General features: G+C 39.1%; 1 protein-coding gene across 1 annotated transcript in view; it reads left to right on the top strand.

The window, feature by feature from the left end:
• The window catches only part of LOC124185963 (dynein axonemal heavy chain 2), a 670,443-nt gene that overhangs the window by 215,837 nt on the left and 439,613 nt on the right, over positions 1-14,993 (top strand). The gene's annotated exons all lie outside the window — the stretch shown is intronic.

Here is a 14,993-nt window from a genome sequence, read left to right as displayed (position 1 = left end):
CTGGAAAATACGCACAGAAAATTCTAATACAACAAAATAAAAATATGATCGACGTGAACAGAAAATAATTTTTGCTTGAAAATTACTAAAAACATTCTGAGCAGTAATCTTGTAGAATGTTGACTCACATCAGGAAACGCAAAGACAAGTTTTGCCTACCAGAAGTTGCAGTATGAGTTGTAACGTTCTGCTGTTATTACACATACCTACTCACACAGCTACAAAGCATAGGTGAACAAGACGGACGTATTAAATAATCTGATCCAAGGATTACCCCAGTCCACGCGGTGTGGTGGCAAGTTAACACATTCCGGTTGTAATCTGATCCTTGCTATAAAAGGACGCGCGCCCCGAGTAATAGGCCAAGAGCCGCGTATCTTTTTTCTGCAATTTCCTACACACCAAATTTTATCGTTGGAAAATGTTCAGGGGTGTCCACTGAATAAAAATACAAGTTGTTGTCATGGGGGAGGGGGGGGGGGGGGGGGTGCCCGCGTTAGCTGCCATCTTGAAAAACACGTTTTATCAAATATCTCGTGAACCGTGCATCGTACGACAAAAATAGTAGAGATCATTTTCGTAGATAATAACATCCAAATATAATATAATAATTACATTGATTATTATTTATAATAGTAGTATTAATAATTTCTAAACATCTTATGCCGTTTTATCCGATACGAAATGTTTTCCGCTCGTGGTAACGAGCAACATTTCCACTGATAATTTACGAGCTGCAAGTTTTATCAAGCTATAGCTCTTGAAGTATACATTTCACGGAAAAAAGTTTCAGATAAAATTTATAGGAAATTTTATGTCCTACAAATTTGGTTGTTACTATTTTTCATGTATCATCAACCGTTAACTATATATTTAGCAATAATCAAATTGAAAAAAGTTTGGAGCGCTATAAATAAAAATCTATGCATTATACAGAAAAAAAGTTTCAAATAAAAGTTGTAGAGAATGTTATTATCTACGAAAATGATCCCTACTATTTTTGTCATACGATGCACGGTTCACGAGATTTTTGAAAAACGTGTTTTCCAAGATGTCGGCTAACGCGGGCACCCCCCTGTGATAACAACTTGCACTTATATTCAGTGGATACCCCTGAACATGTCCAAACAATAAAACTTCGGGTGTAGAAAATTGCATTACGAACCTTGTTTTATTGTTCTGGCTCTTGGCCTATAAGAGCAGCAGTGTTAGAGCAAAGCGTCTACGTGTCTCACCGAGTGGATTTCAAGCAGTGTCGACCTAAGCCCCGCCTAACTCCCTTGAAATTCAAAACCGAGCAGTGTTAGAGCAAAAGGCCTAACTGACTCACGTGTAATAGATTGAAAGCAGATGTAGCAAAGCGCTCATCTGACACGGGAAAAAGATTTTGGAAACCTTTAGTTTGATTGTAATTCTAGGGGACATATCCGATGAAATGACTAGAAAAGTAGGCGATTTGCGGAAATTTTTATCTCAAAAACTATTTATTCAATTCCATCCGGTTTCTTTTTATTTCAAAGTTTATATATTCTGGTATGTCGAGTAATTTTTTCATCAAAATTTATCTACTCTTCGCGTTGTTACATTGGCCGGCGTAAGACATGTCCCGTACTGACACGGTTTGCGGTGCCTACACCGAAAAAAAAAAATGAAGTAAAATTTACAGGAAAACTGGTAATTGTATTTCGCGCCTCTTCCTCAAGATTATCGTGTAGTATCCTACTTCATGGCAGTATCACCACATATTTAAAGCCAACTATAAACTTTTTCGTCCAAACTGTTGGTTGTGTTGTCATGGAAACTCATTCTTCTTCTTTGTGTCACGAAAACCACAATTATTTTGTTATTAAATCGCGAAAAAGATTAAAATAATAAACGGAAAACGACACAGAAGTTCGTCTTTTGATGACACGGACGAGAAAAACTGTCTCAAGAAACACCTCAAGCGTTTGGAAGATTTGATTATTCGTCAAGGAGAAAAGAAACGCCGGAAAAGGAAACGTCGTAAGTGTGATATGTCGGTTATTTTTACGCTGTTACAGGATCCATCAGAAGAAGATGGGTCTTCTGTTTCCCTTTGCATACGGATTTATAATAAAAGACTGATGATCACTTGTTCAGGCTCTAACCTGTTTAAGAGAGTTATTACTCTGATCCAAAAAGTCTCTAGAAGCCACTCGTGTAGGCTCTAACCCACGCGAGAGAATTATTCTCGGGCAAAACCACTCGGGAACACTCGACGTGTACAGGGTCTAACCTGCGCACGATAGTTCCCCTTAGAAAAAATTTTAGTCGAGGTACGTTTTTGTTTTTGCTCGGGACACCGTCGCAGCTCTAAATTTTCACAGAGTTCTCGAGCCAGAAGCGAGGTTATGTCACCGCAGAGGACACGTGGGCGGATTTCTCAATTTGAGGCTCCGCAGACGTCTAGCGCATCCAATGGGTCTGGAAACTTACAGTTTCCGCAAACCGCTGTTTTGGCTGATGCACAAGGGGATCAACAAATCCCAAATATAATGACTACGCAGGGCACTAGCGTAGCTTGTGGATCTGGGGCAGTGGCTCTAAAGGACATTGACACATCTAGTCTAGGCCAACAGCACAGTCGACAAGATGCTCAGAAGTCTGGTGTTCCTGCAATAAATGGAGAAAGTTTTTCGCAAGCCGCGCAGCAGATTTCCGATCAAAATTCACAACAGATCGAGCATATGATTTCTAGAGACACCCCTCTCGATCGAAAAATTCTGGAAATCATGGGAAAACGTTTTATCGAGGAACGAAACTCGCCGGGGGTCATTCCCAAGAATTTAATTATTCGCTGGGAAGAGATTTTAACGAACGGACTGCCATCTGATAATAGGGTGGTTCTTGTAAAGAAATATCCACCTCCGTCTAACGGCGCGATCATTGATCCTCCAAGGGTAAACCCCGAAGTTCAAGCGTCAATATTGGAGTCAGTCGTTGAAAGAAACCAATGGATTATCGCAAAGCAGACAAAAATTACCGCCTGTCTTGCGGCCGTTGGAAAAGCTTTCTCGGATATTGTTGAGAGCAGAGACGAAAAATTAACGACTCTAGAACTTCTAAGCGATGTCGGTCGGTTGTTGGCGGACCTGCAGCATGACAAATCAATTATAAGAAAGAGTTTGATTCTGAATAATTTAAATGCGTCCATCAAAGACATTTTAAATGCCCCCGTACCTGATAAGTAGTTATTTGGGAAACAATTTGACGAAAGATTGAAGTCAGCAAAGCTCTGGAGAGTTCTCGGAAAGAATTGAAGCCAGCTCCGAAGATTCAAGTGAAACCGGCAAAAAACTCCAAGCTTCCGCATCGTTGACCGCTAGGTAACCAGAAACAATATCCATCGACGTTGGGGGGGAGGAAACAACCGAGGAATCAGGGATATACGACATATCGTCGAGACAATCAGAAGCTCGAGACGAAGGGACAGGATCGAAGTTATCATCGAAAGCGATATTAGAACCTGTAAGTTTTGTTGCGGGGAGACTTAAATTTCTCACACACAATTGGAAAGAGATCACCTTTAACGTCATAATTTTGTCCTGGTTAAGGGGCTACAAGATACCCTTTGAGTCTCCGCCATATCAAGTTGGTTTCTCTAACAATGCTTGCAGATCTCATAAAGAGAAATTGGAGATGGAAAATTTAATCCGGAAACTTCTTGAAATTGACGCTGTCGTACCGTGCGAGACGATTAAGGTTCAGTTTCTTTCGAGTATTTTTCTGGTACCAAAACCAGACGGTAGCTCCAGATTTATTTTAAATCTTAAGAAATTGAGCGAATTCGTCGCGACGGAACATTTCAAATTAGAGGACCTAAGAAGTCGAGGCCACCTTTCGGTAGTTTACTTGGATGATTTGTTACTTATAGGACGAAACTTTAAGGAATGCGAGGAGAATGTTCGCAATACTCTTTCGTTGCTTCAGAAATTGGGGTTTATAATCAACAAGAAAAAATGTAATTTAGTTTCGTCAAAAAGGTGTAAATACCTGGGTTTCTGTTTGATTCGGTAAAGATGTCTGTTAAACTTACACATGAGAAAAGAGAAAGAATTAAGAAATTAATTGCCAAGTATCGTTCAATCAAACGTTGTAAAATCAGAGATTTTGACGAATTTGTGGGAACAGTAGTTGCGTACTGTCCAGCTGTCAGATACGGATTCGGCTATACGAAAATTTTCGGAAGAGCTCGATACCTCGCACTAAAGGAAAATAATGTTTGCTATGACAAATATATGAACTTATCGGTGAACCTTCAACCCGAATCAATCTGGTGGGATACAGTTATATCGTCGGAAGAGAATTCGATTAGAACTCCAAGGTATTCACAGATGCTTCATTATCAGGATGGGGAGTTTCCTGCAAGATCAAACGATCTCAAGGGTTTTGGACCATAGAGGAAAGAAAGAAACATATTAATGTACTAGAGTTGATAACGGCTCTATTTGGGTTAAAGTATTTCGCTAGCAACCTTCGTGACTGTGACGTCTTATTACAAATCGATAATACAACAGCCATTTCCTACATTAATAGAATGGGCGGAGTCCGTGTTGAAGAACTAAATAGGTTGGCTAGAGCGATATGGGACTACTGTGAAAAGAGAAATATTTGGATTTTTGGGTCGTTTATTAGCACAAAAGAAAACACTGAAGCGGATTTTGAATCGCGCAGATTGGAGACGGAAACTGAATATGCGCTGTCAAATGTAGCATTCAGCAAAATTATGCGTTCTTTCGGGCCCCCCGACGTTGACCTTTTTGCTACCCGTGTTAATACAAAGTGCGAAAAGTATGTGTCGTGGATTCGCGATCCGGGTAGCATAGCCGTGGATGCATTTACTATTCCTTGGAACAATTTCCTTTTTTATGCCTTCCCGCCGTTCGTAGTTATTCCACGAGTGTTACGAAAAATAAGAGACGAAAATTCGACGGGTATTCTAGTAGTTGCTTAGTGGCGAGCTCAAGCCTGGTATCCACTGTTTCAAGCTCTCCTCATTACCGATCCGATTATTTTTGAACCAAATAGGGGACTATTGACTTCTTCAAACAAGGAACCTCATTCTCTCTGGAGAAACAATACCCTGGTAGCCGGAATTTTATCCGGAAGTCCTTCGAAATCATCAAGGTTCCAAGAGAATCTATCGAGAGAACCTATGATTCGACTGTTCTAAACGACCATAATTAAATTTTCTGATACGTGAATTCACGGTTTCAAGGCTGAATATTTTCTATTTAAATGTGCAATGATACAGTATACATGTCAAATTATAGTTACAAGTTCCTTGAAGCACATCGTGTCCACTACCAACTGATAATTTTCGAAATATATCCAAATCCATTACATTTGCCCACACATAAGAAAAACGGAACCTAAAATGCTGTTCATGCCTAAGTTGTCTCCAAGCATTAGAGCAGGGTCGAAGTAAACTACCTCTCCAAGGGCTCCATTGTTAATCATGATGCCATGCTCTTTCAAGTCCTTCAGCTCATTAATTTGCACATTTAATACAGCAGAGTTATCGAAAGGTTGTTATATCGTCTGACTGAACCAATCATGCTAGATATATGTGATTTAACATATATGCTATAACTGCATGGGACCCCAAGGGATTGCCAGTTTCATAATCGTCGAAAAATATGAGCAAAGGGAAAACAGTTTTTTTACCATGAGCCAGCGACATCCGTTTCTATGTTTTACCTTGAATGAAGTTGCTCAACGTGGTGGACTCAGCCAATAATTCACTGACGTATTGTTTGGTTTTGTTGAGAAGATCAGGTATTCCAAAAATAGATCGCAATGTAGAAAGAAGAAAGAAATCATCTGTCCTATTACTACCTTAGATTCTGAAACAATTAGTCCATTCACCTTTCTTTTCACGCATGCCTGCCCAATAATATAATTTACGGGTCCTGTGTACGACTGATTTTCTGTTGAATCTTATATTTGAAACCTTTATATTTGGGATTCAATTTTTCAAAAGGATCAGGCATATTATCTAATACTGATTCAATTGTTTCCAATAGATCATCTGAATCATTACACTCAGCAAATCGTAGTTGCGTGTGAAGTCGTTGTTTTAAACATAAAACGTAAGCATCTTCTAAAGATTCAGACATATTTTCAACGACAAAGTCTACTACATTCCGTGGTATAAGAGAGTTATTGTACAACGAGTTGACCAAAAAAGAAGTTTCGCATTATAAATCTATTTCATCAGTGCTTAATGTTCAAACTAACATCCGGTAAATCGTGTTCGACTAACAATAAGTGACTCAGCTCAAAATCTAGTGTGTGTTCGTTATTGAAACGATTTTTTTGATAGGTTTTTTCGGTGGAATGGCATTGGGCACTTGAAATGGTACTTTCACTATTGGCTGAAGTTGTACAGTATGTACAGAATTAACACGTTTTCTGAAAAAATTTAAATTACTACAAACTCTTTGACAATCGTTTGTCACACAGTGGTATTGATCATTGGGTCCCAATTTATGGTTGTGTCTCAGGGACAAGATTAAATAATTTACTGCTTCAAAAGACATGGTACATTTGAAACATTGCATTTTGGACTAGATCGCGAGTTACCCATTCATATAGCATACAAATGGCTCAGTGTTTAGCAAGTGAACTTCTTAATTCTTTTACGGAAACATAGTTTCTTGTACTGCCATCTTTCATATCTTATACTGTAACGGGTACGGTTTATCTTGAGGTCAGAGCCTGTGAGATAAGCCCGTTATTGTATGTTCTTTGTCACTTTATAATGAAAAAGTATGTTCATAATGAACCCCCTCTGATGGGTTAAAAGCAGGATCAGCTTATCAGACCCAAAAACCCTGAACAGTCGAACTATATGGACTTAAGCATCACCAAAGCCACCTTGATATGTGAACAGGCACCTCCGCCCGTTGCTCCCTTCGGAAAGACAAGGGCTTGTTCGGCCGTTGCTTCCGGCTGGAGACAAGTGAGAGAGGCGTATGTCACCTATTCGGAGATACGGGCTTACCAGTACTCCCTTCTAATTGCGAACTTGGAATAAGCAGAGTCGCCTGCCCGTTTCTGTTGTGGTTCACTGATCCCAAACACTTTCAATCCTCCAGACCAGGGATTACCTTGGCTGGCTGTTGGTTTACTCCCCCTCCCTTTTCAAAGTAATATGTTTGACAACGAGACAGACGAGTGCATGTTTAGACAGTAGATGTATAGTTTTTAATAGCGATAATTCCAAATACAATTGGTATCGTCCGTAGATGGCGATATGGTTTATAAAGTTCACCGTAGTAAACAAAAATAAAAATAAAAATAAAAAACTAATAATATTCAGAATTTATCGGTTGTGCTCCTAAACAATGGTTCCTACAGCTCAAACGTTCCGAGTACGCGGCCCCAATCTATTCTTCACTAACTCCCTTTAGAAATCCCGGACTATCGTGGACTCTAATTTTACAATACTTTTCTAATTTCGGACTAAGCTCTTTGCTTTAAATTCCTCTCTAAAATCGTGAAGCTAAATTTGAGAATGCACTCTAGACGAGTAACACTTCGTAAAATATGACGCAGCTCGGCGCTTTGCCGGACAACTGGTATCCGCTCTTCGTGGTCCTCCAGTTTTATACTCTTCCAGGGCTGTGGTCAGGTTATCTTGTTGACGTCATTTCCCTATTCGTGTGTCCTGTTATGGGTCATCGTCCTGGTATACATTGGTCATCGTCAGTCGTCTTTGTTTATTATTTTGGGTTCATGTAGGTCACTGTCGATGTCGATGGTGGTCTCGATCAGCTGCCCGTTACAGCTGTTGTCGTGATTTGTGTATGTTGCGGGCATTGTTGATATATTGCGTTCTTGAACAGCTGTCCGTTACAGTACATGAAGCTGAATAACAGACGACACATGTTTACTCTCAACTGGATGGAGAGGGTAGTATATAAAAGATTAGAATTTTTGACCTCGTAGAAAATGACGATAGTGTAGTGGTAAATCTTGGTGAGCGGTCAGTAAATGCGTCACGTAAATTTCCGTTAACGTTTCGGCCCGAGTAGGGGCCCTCCTCAGAATGATCAATTTTTTCATTCAACTGCCAAGAACATAGATTCCATCAGGAAGACAATAAGATTAATGGATATCATAATATTAAGAATTATTATCTATTGTACATTGGGGAATACATTTGATACATCTATTATAACCGAAAATGTATATAAACAATCGAGGGAAAGTTTACCTTGCATGAGAAGAGAATAAAACACTGGTCAGTATCATGAAATTCAAACAGGAGAGAAATGGTTTTTCAGACTAGGTGACAAAAGACCATTGACATCTTCTCCAATCAATAAACGATATAGATATATAAGATTTTGACACTTAATAAATAAATCAACAGTGAGATGTTCCACGAAGCACAAGTCATAAAATTAAAAAAGTTAAAAAAAGGTTAAAAAAGTTACAACGATGCCAACTACTGTAGTATTACTATCCTTATCTCCCAGTCCTCCATATCAGAAACACTTTACTCAACCGTTTAACGCAACTAGCAAACAGCGACTCCTGGGCAAATCACATGTGACCCTGAGTGAAGGCGAACAGGTATAGCAAGAAGTAAGAACAATAACAGAGTGGGAAACTCGAATTATGTACCACTTATTGTTAAGGTTAGACAATGTGTGACATGTGGCCAGTAATAAGAGGTTTGTAAACATTGCTTAGGTGTTCGACATCTTGTCTTAGGTTGACAAAATTTGAATGTCCTACAATATTGCACATTTCTAATAATAAGCGTTTATAATAATTAGGTTCTTCACCAAGGATATTTACACTATCGTAATTAAGAGAATGATCGTTGTTGATCACATGTTTTGTTAGTGCCGTGTGTCGATCATCATTCTCGTGCACATTACGTTGGTGTTTTTTAAGCCTGGTATCGAGGTGGCGGCCTGTCTGTCCGATATAGACTTGATTGCAGTCTTTGCAAGATATTTTCTAGACCACATTCGATCGTTTGCCCATAGAGATCCCATACTTTCGAATCAAAGACCAGTTGTAAATCGTTTGAATTTTTTCCCACAAACTTGACATTATATTTTGTGGACAACCTGTTCAAAGACTCAAAGAGATCAGATACATATGGGATGGAGATAAAAGTGGTGGCAGGTACATGATAATTTAATGGCCCGGTCAACGAGATTGAAAATAGTACCTATCTTGTAAGACATCGGATGGTGGGAATTGAAATTTTGTGAGAGTAGTATATACCTTGTTTCGTCGATGAGCAACATATAGCTGATGATATTTTTGAATGGGCCAACGATGACAGGCAGTGGTTGATTTGTAAGTTTGTATTGCTCAATTATTTTAAGTTGACTGGTCAACTGAATCTGGAGATCGTCCACAGTCTAAATTACATGTATATCCATAAAAATTTCGTTGCTTTATAAATTCTCAGCATATATTTCTTGTGAAGTCACATATTTGTGAAATTGTGATTTTTTTTTTTTTATTAATCAATCAAGTCAATTATGAAGGAGTAAAAAGGATTGCGGCCTTAAGGTCTAGAGGGTGAGAATTTGACTGCTTTGCAACATTTTTTTTTTTAATGAAAGAAATAAACAATGTTATTTAAGTTTTGTAGGTATGTTTCATCAGTTATGAATTTGACGAAATTGGAAATTAAAAAAAAAAAAATTTTTTATTATTTTAAAATCGGTCCTGAAGTCATCCCTTCGAAAAAAGTTGACCCTGCTGCTGTTAATGAATTTGGTTCTCCACTTATCCGACATCAAAAAATTAAAAATGACCCTTAATTATTATGAGTATATCTATCGCAGGAACTAAGATGAAGAAAAAAAAAATGACAAAATGGGGTATTGTCAAACTTAGAAGTCGGAAAACACCCTAATGTTAACAACGTTTCCTTACAAAAAAATTATAAATACTCGATGGAAAATTTTAGTTCTAGTCCCTGCGATAGCTGCCAGTGTACTTAATAACATATTTTTATTTGAGATGAATCGGTCGAGTAGTTTTTTTTAATTCATTAACATAAGACAGAAAAAAGTAGTTTTGAGATAAACGCGTTTAAAATTTCAAATAAGTATTTCCTCAAAAAAATTAGATTCAAGCGTGTACTTACATTAATCTGCAATTCCAGCACCATACAATGTCCCTTCAGTCTTCTTCGACATTTAATTCTAATTCATCACTACTTTTTAGTTTATTTGCAGAGGTACTAGTGTATTCTGTTGCATTTTCATTTGTACGTCTTTTATCTTTGAACGATCTTTTTTTTTGCTTTAAAGCTTGGTCTTCTACTAGTACCGCTACCTTGTTTACGATCCATTTTTTTTTTTTTTAACATATTTTTTTAACAATAATAATTTTACTCCATGTTATTCTGTCTGTAGAACGAGTTATAGTAACCGATTTGTCTCTCAAAACTAAAATATTTTCACTGCAACTCTGGTAAACAACTCAGGTGCGTTTCTATGAACAATAGAACTATTCACTGAGCGGACCGCCCGCGCGCCCCTTCTACTTACTTCCGCGCCGACCTTCAATGCGCTGTAAAACTTAAAATACTTTGAATATCATTACGAAATTTGCACAGTATATTCTTCAGATGCTATACTTTCAACATATTGAAAAAAAAAATCAATTTTTCAAAAACTCTAGACCACAAGGTCCCCTTAAAAAATTTTAACGTACCTCTGTATGAAACAAAAAACCTCGTTGAACTTTGAGTTTTGATGGTCTCCAAATGATCTGCAGCTTTTTTAGATTTTACGGATGCCGCGTTCAAACGCAAAGGGAAGACCGGTAGTGCGAGAACCTCCACGTTATCTGTCAGACAGTTTTAAATATGATTTTTGGATTCATAGTTGAAAAAACGTCGTTAAAAACCAGGCTATAAAACATTCACCTTCTTCGATGCAAGCTGCATATAATGTGTAACGCTAAATTCTGTTACCCTTAGATGAGGACTTACTGTTGACACTTTGGCGCGATTCTCCACTTATTCTGGACACTAAACTATAACAAAATCAATTACGTTGGGCGCCAGATGCGTTAGCGTCGATTTTTAAACAATCATACGAACCAAGAAAAATAAGACGAAACCATACGGAAAATAACTAGAGAACCCGTTGTACGGCTGGCTAGGCTAAAGTACTCACACTAACTGGTAGAGTGGCGTTATTCAAGGCAGCTAACGATAATTACAGAATTGAAAAAAGTAATGAAATAAAGAATAAATTGAAGTCAGGGAAAAATGAACAGGTCAATCAGTTATATATTGTCGAGTAGGTTACAGGGTTGAGACAGGCAAATGAAATGGCATCGATAGCGATAGTTAATAAAATAGGCAATAATTGTTCACAAAAATTTCGGTAGAATAGTAATAAACCGGAGCTTTGAAACGAGAGACGATAGGTTACAGTGAAAAATGAGCGTAGGTCGGGAGAAGCGATATAATGCAAGCATTTACTTAAAACTACATGTCACTGGGTGACGTGATCTTACCCAAGTTGCATATGACGCTACGCCAATCATTATTTTGTCAATTAAAAAAAAAACAAGAGTGAGAACTTTATTGCAATCGGTAGAAAACAAAGTATCGACAGCTCGGGAGATGATAACGGGAAAATACCACGAATTTAGCATAGATTCTAACCAGTACGAAAGATTGACATTCATTAATAATTCACAAAATCGGTAATGTGAACGATCGACTAGATTTACGGTCAAGTACGATAGATAATTTTCAGGAGAGTTATTCATAAACGATAGAATCAATAATTTACAATACTTACGTATCCGAAGAATTATACAATGAATTCTTAAACATAACTTTCGAGAGAATACAAAATTATGAGAGAATACAAAATATAAGAAAATACACAATCATGAGAGAGTGAGAAATTTGGAGAATTCGCAAAAGAAAGAAATACGCTAAATACATCTCATTATCAGTACAAAAGAATCCAGAATAATACGCATAACACGGAAATGCGATACTACAGAAAGATACAGATGAAAGATTGAAAAGCAAAAATGATATAGGATTGCCAATAGCAATAGAAAAAGGTACGGTAGTATCTAGAGGCTGAATCTACGCTCGGTTATACTCCAAGGAACTCGATATACAATACAATAGGCAGGAAATAAATAAAAATATAATAAGCAATAACAGAAATAAAATATAAGGCACACTACTATTAGAAAAAATTACGAAACGGAAGATAAACCCAATAGGGCTTGAAATCCGATGGAAACTATAAAAGCAGACTAATAGAAATTCATGAATAATCAGAAAAATCATAAATATAATAGAATTAATTATTCGGCAGTTACGAGGTCGCTCAGACACAAAGATTATTAATTACTGAAATCATGCAGTCACACGGCGGCTTACCGCAACTCTAAGCCGTGGACCATGGTTCACACAAAATTGGCATCACACGATGCAACCAACAAACGATAAATACAATAAGAAAAAGAATAGAAATTATGAGCAACTTCGTAACGATACAATACAAAAGCGGAAGTCTCACCTTAATGGACGACCTCTGGCACACAACACTGAGTCTACTTAAAATAATACTTAAATAAACAAAGAGAGAAAACTGGGAGGACGGGAGGTAATTTACAGAAGGAAAGGATGAAGCTAACGGTAGTACAACGAAAGAGGGTGACGAATAAAACGGTAGATAAAAAAGCAATAGAAGAAAGGGAAAGGGATCGGTAGCTTAAAACGGAAGAATACGGAGAATACGGAGAACTCGGCTGTTACTCGGCGGGTCAAGCGTAGAATAGACGAGGGTCGGAGTTGATTCTTCTTCCCTTTGATTAGTTGGTTGACCCCCACCGCAAATATGCCATCTCCCTGTGGCGAATATTGGTTACGGCGTGGTCATACGTTGCCGAAGATTACCGCTAGATGTGGCGTAATGTGCTGCTCGTGATTTCGTCATTGACATCAACTCGTACGAATTATTAGCTGCTTCAGTTTACTGCCCAGGTTGCCTATCATTGGGGACTTCTTTGGTAGAGGCATACGCAGGGTGCCTCTCGGTCAAAGTTACCGAGTGGACAGTGACTCCTCATTGTTCACATCCACCGGTTTCGTTTTATAGGCAGTGGCCGGCTATCTATAATCGAGGAGATCATGCAGTCACACGATTGGCTTACCGCAACTCTGAACCGTGGACCATGACTCAAATGATTAGCCCTTGCTGATAGGAAGGCTGCGTCGATCCTAAGAACGAAGGCTTTATCAATCTGGACGTAGTGGTTTGGGGTCGGTCCGGCACCAGGACGGTAATTCAGAAGATTGCAGGCTACGGTCTGCCCTGTATGCCATCCTTACGGCATCCGATAAGGCGGGCGGGTGATTTCTCCTTGAGGAGTGGTGCCCTCGGCTGTCGGGAGGACTTCTACCTCCCTGTTCACCAGCAGTCGAGGCAATACGAAAGGTTCAAGTGAATGCTATATCAGGTGTTTAGAAGTGCACCAAGAAAGCCAGTGTGGTCTCATTAGACCGTCGGTAGGCGAAGTCGTCGAGAGCTGGAAACGGTAGATATCGGTAGCTGTTGATCCCTTGGTGGCCGGGATCTTTGTCGTCCAAGTACCTTAGTAGCATGCGCCGGAGCGCGAAATACAGAATTTACAAAGAAAGAATTAGTTGAGAGTAGGTATTGCCTATTTTGTATCGAGTTCAGTTGGAGTACCCCGCTGAGGACGCGTTTTCTGAAGATTTCTTTTGGTTACGTGCCCTTGTGACGGGCGACTCTAAAACGCCACGTTACAAATGACTGAAAAGATTTTATGTCTTTGTCTTTGCTTTCCTGTGCAACTGCAAGTACCTTACGTAATACTTTTGCCACTCCGCAAAGAACTGGTTTGTTGCTTTTCTATGCAATCGCTCAAAGTTCATATCGATCTGGGAAAAAACGAAAATCATTACAGTTCATATCACAATAATGGTAAAGATCAAACACAGTCTGAGAAATACATGACACATACCAGTACATGACCATTCGAAAGTTTGAGGCACTTATAAGTGTTGAAATAGTCTCATATTCCCAAAGGCTTGTCAAAATTCTGTCTTCGATCATATGTTTCCCACCATTTGTGCTGCACAATATTAAAGGGTTCAATTTTCTTTTTCAACCACGCAGCTGCCTCCTAGGTTTCTTCTAATGCATTACCTGTAATTGGTAGTGTCACGTGCGGAGCGGTCTCGCACGCGACGACTTAACCCTCTAGGTGACGGTAGAGGTTTATTCTTATTTTTGTGGTGGGTCGGCAGGTGATCGTCCTCTACAGGACGATCCTTGTGAAATGGATTGGAGGATTTCAATATTATTGTACTAGAATGATATGATGGAAAGCCAAATGTTTAATGAAAAAGATAGCAAGAGAAATGGGAGACGGGGAAGCTTACAGGAATATGCTTAACCTAATGTTTACTCTCTCTCTCTCTCTCTCTCTCTCTCTCTCTCTCTCTCTCTCTCTCTCTCTCTCTCTCTTTCTCTCTCTCTCTCTCTCTCTCGCACTTACTCTTTGGTGGTTCAGCTCTGAATTCGCAGAACGGCTCACACTTTTACACTCACATTTAATTAAGACTACACAACTTGATTAAGTTCGTGGCACAGCTTTCTACTCTTAAAATCTAACTTCAAAGGCTAACGTCGCGACGCGAGACGCTTGGATCACCGCGTGTAGATTTAAAGGAATGCTCTCTCTAATCGTCGGAGACCAAAGACTTATAACTCTATACTCGACAGCTTTGAAGGAGCCTGTTTCCGTTGACGTTGGTTTGATCCTGCCTCTAATGGGACTGAATTCGCTCGCTCGTCCGACACCCCTTGGAGCGTCGGGCAGCGAGCGAGGTTTTTGCTGAATTTAGGATTTTGGAACAGAGGCTCGCCTCGCGACGGTCATCCTCGAAGCGCGTGATCTCGCGCTCGCCTCATCCCGGT

Source organism: Neodiprion fabricii, chromosome 7 (genome assembly GCF_021155785.1).
Source record: "Neodiprion fabricii isolate iyNeoFabr1 chromosome 7, iyNeoFabr1.1, whole genome shotgun sequence".
NCBI lineage: Eukaryota > Metazoa > Arthropoda > Insecta > Hymenoptera > Diprionidae > Neodiprion > Neodiprion fabricii.
The sequence above is the reverse complement of the archived record's forward strand: the minus strand, read 5'-3'. Positions and strand labels throughout refer to the sequence as shown.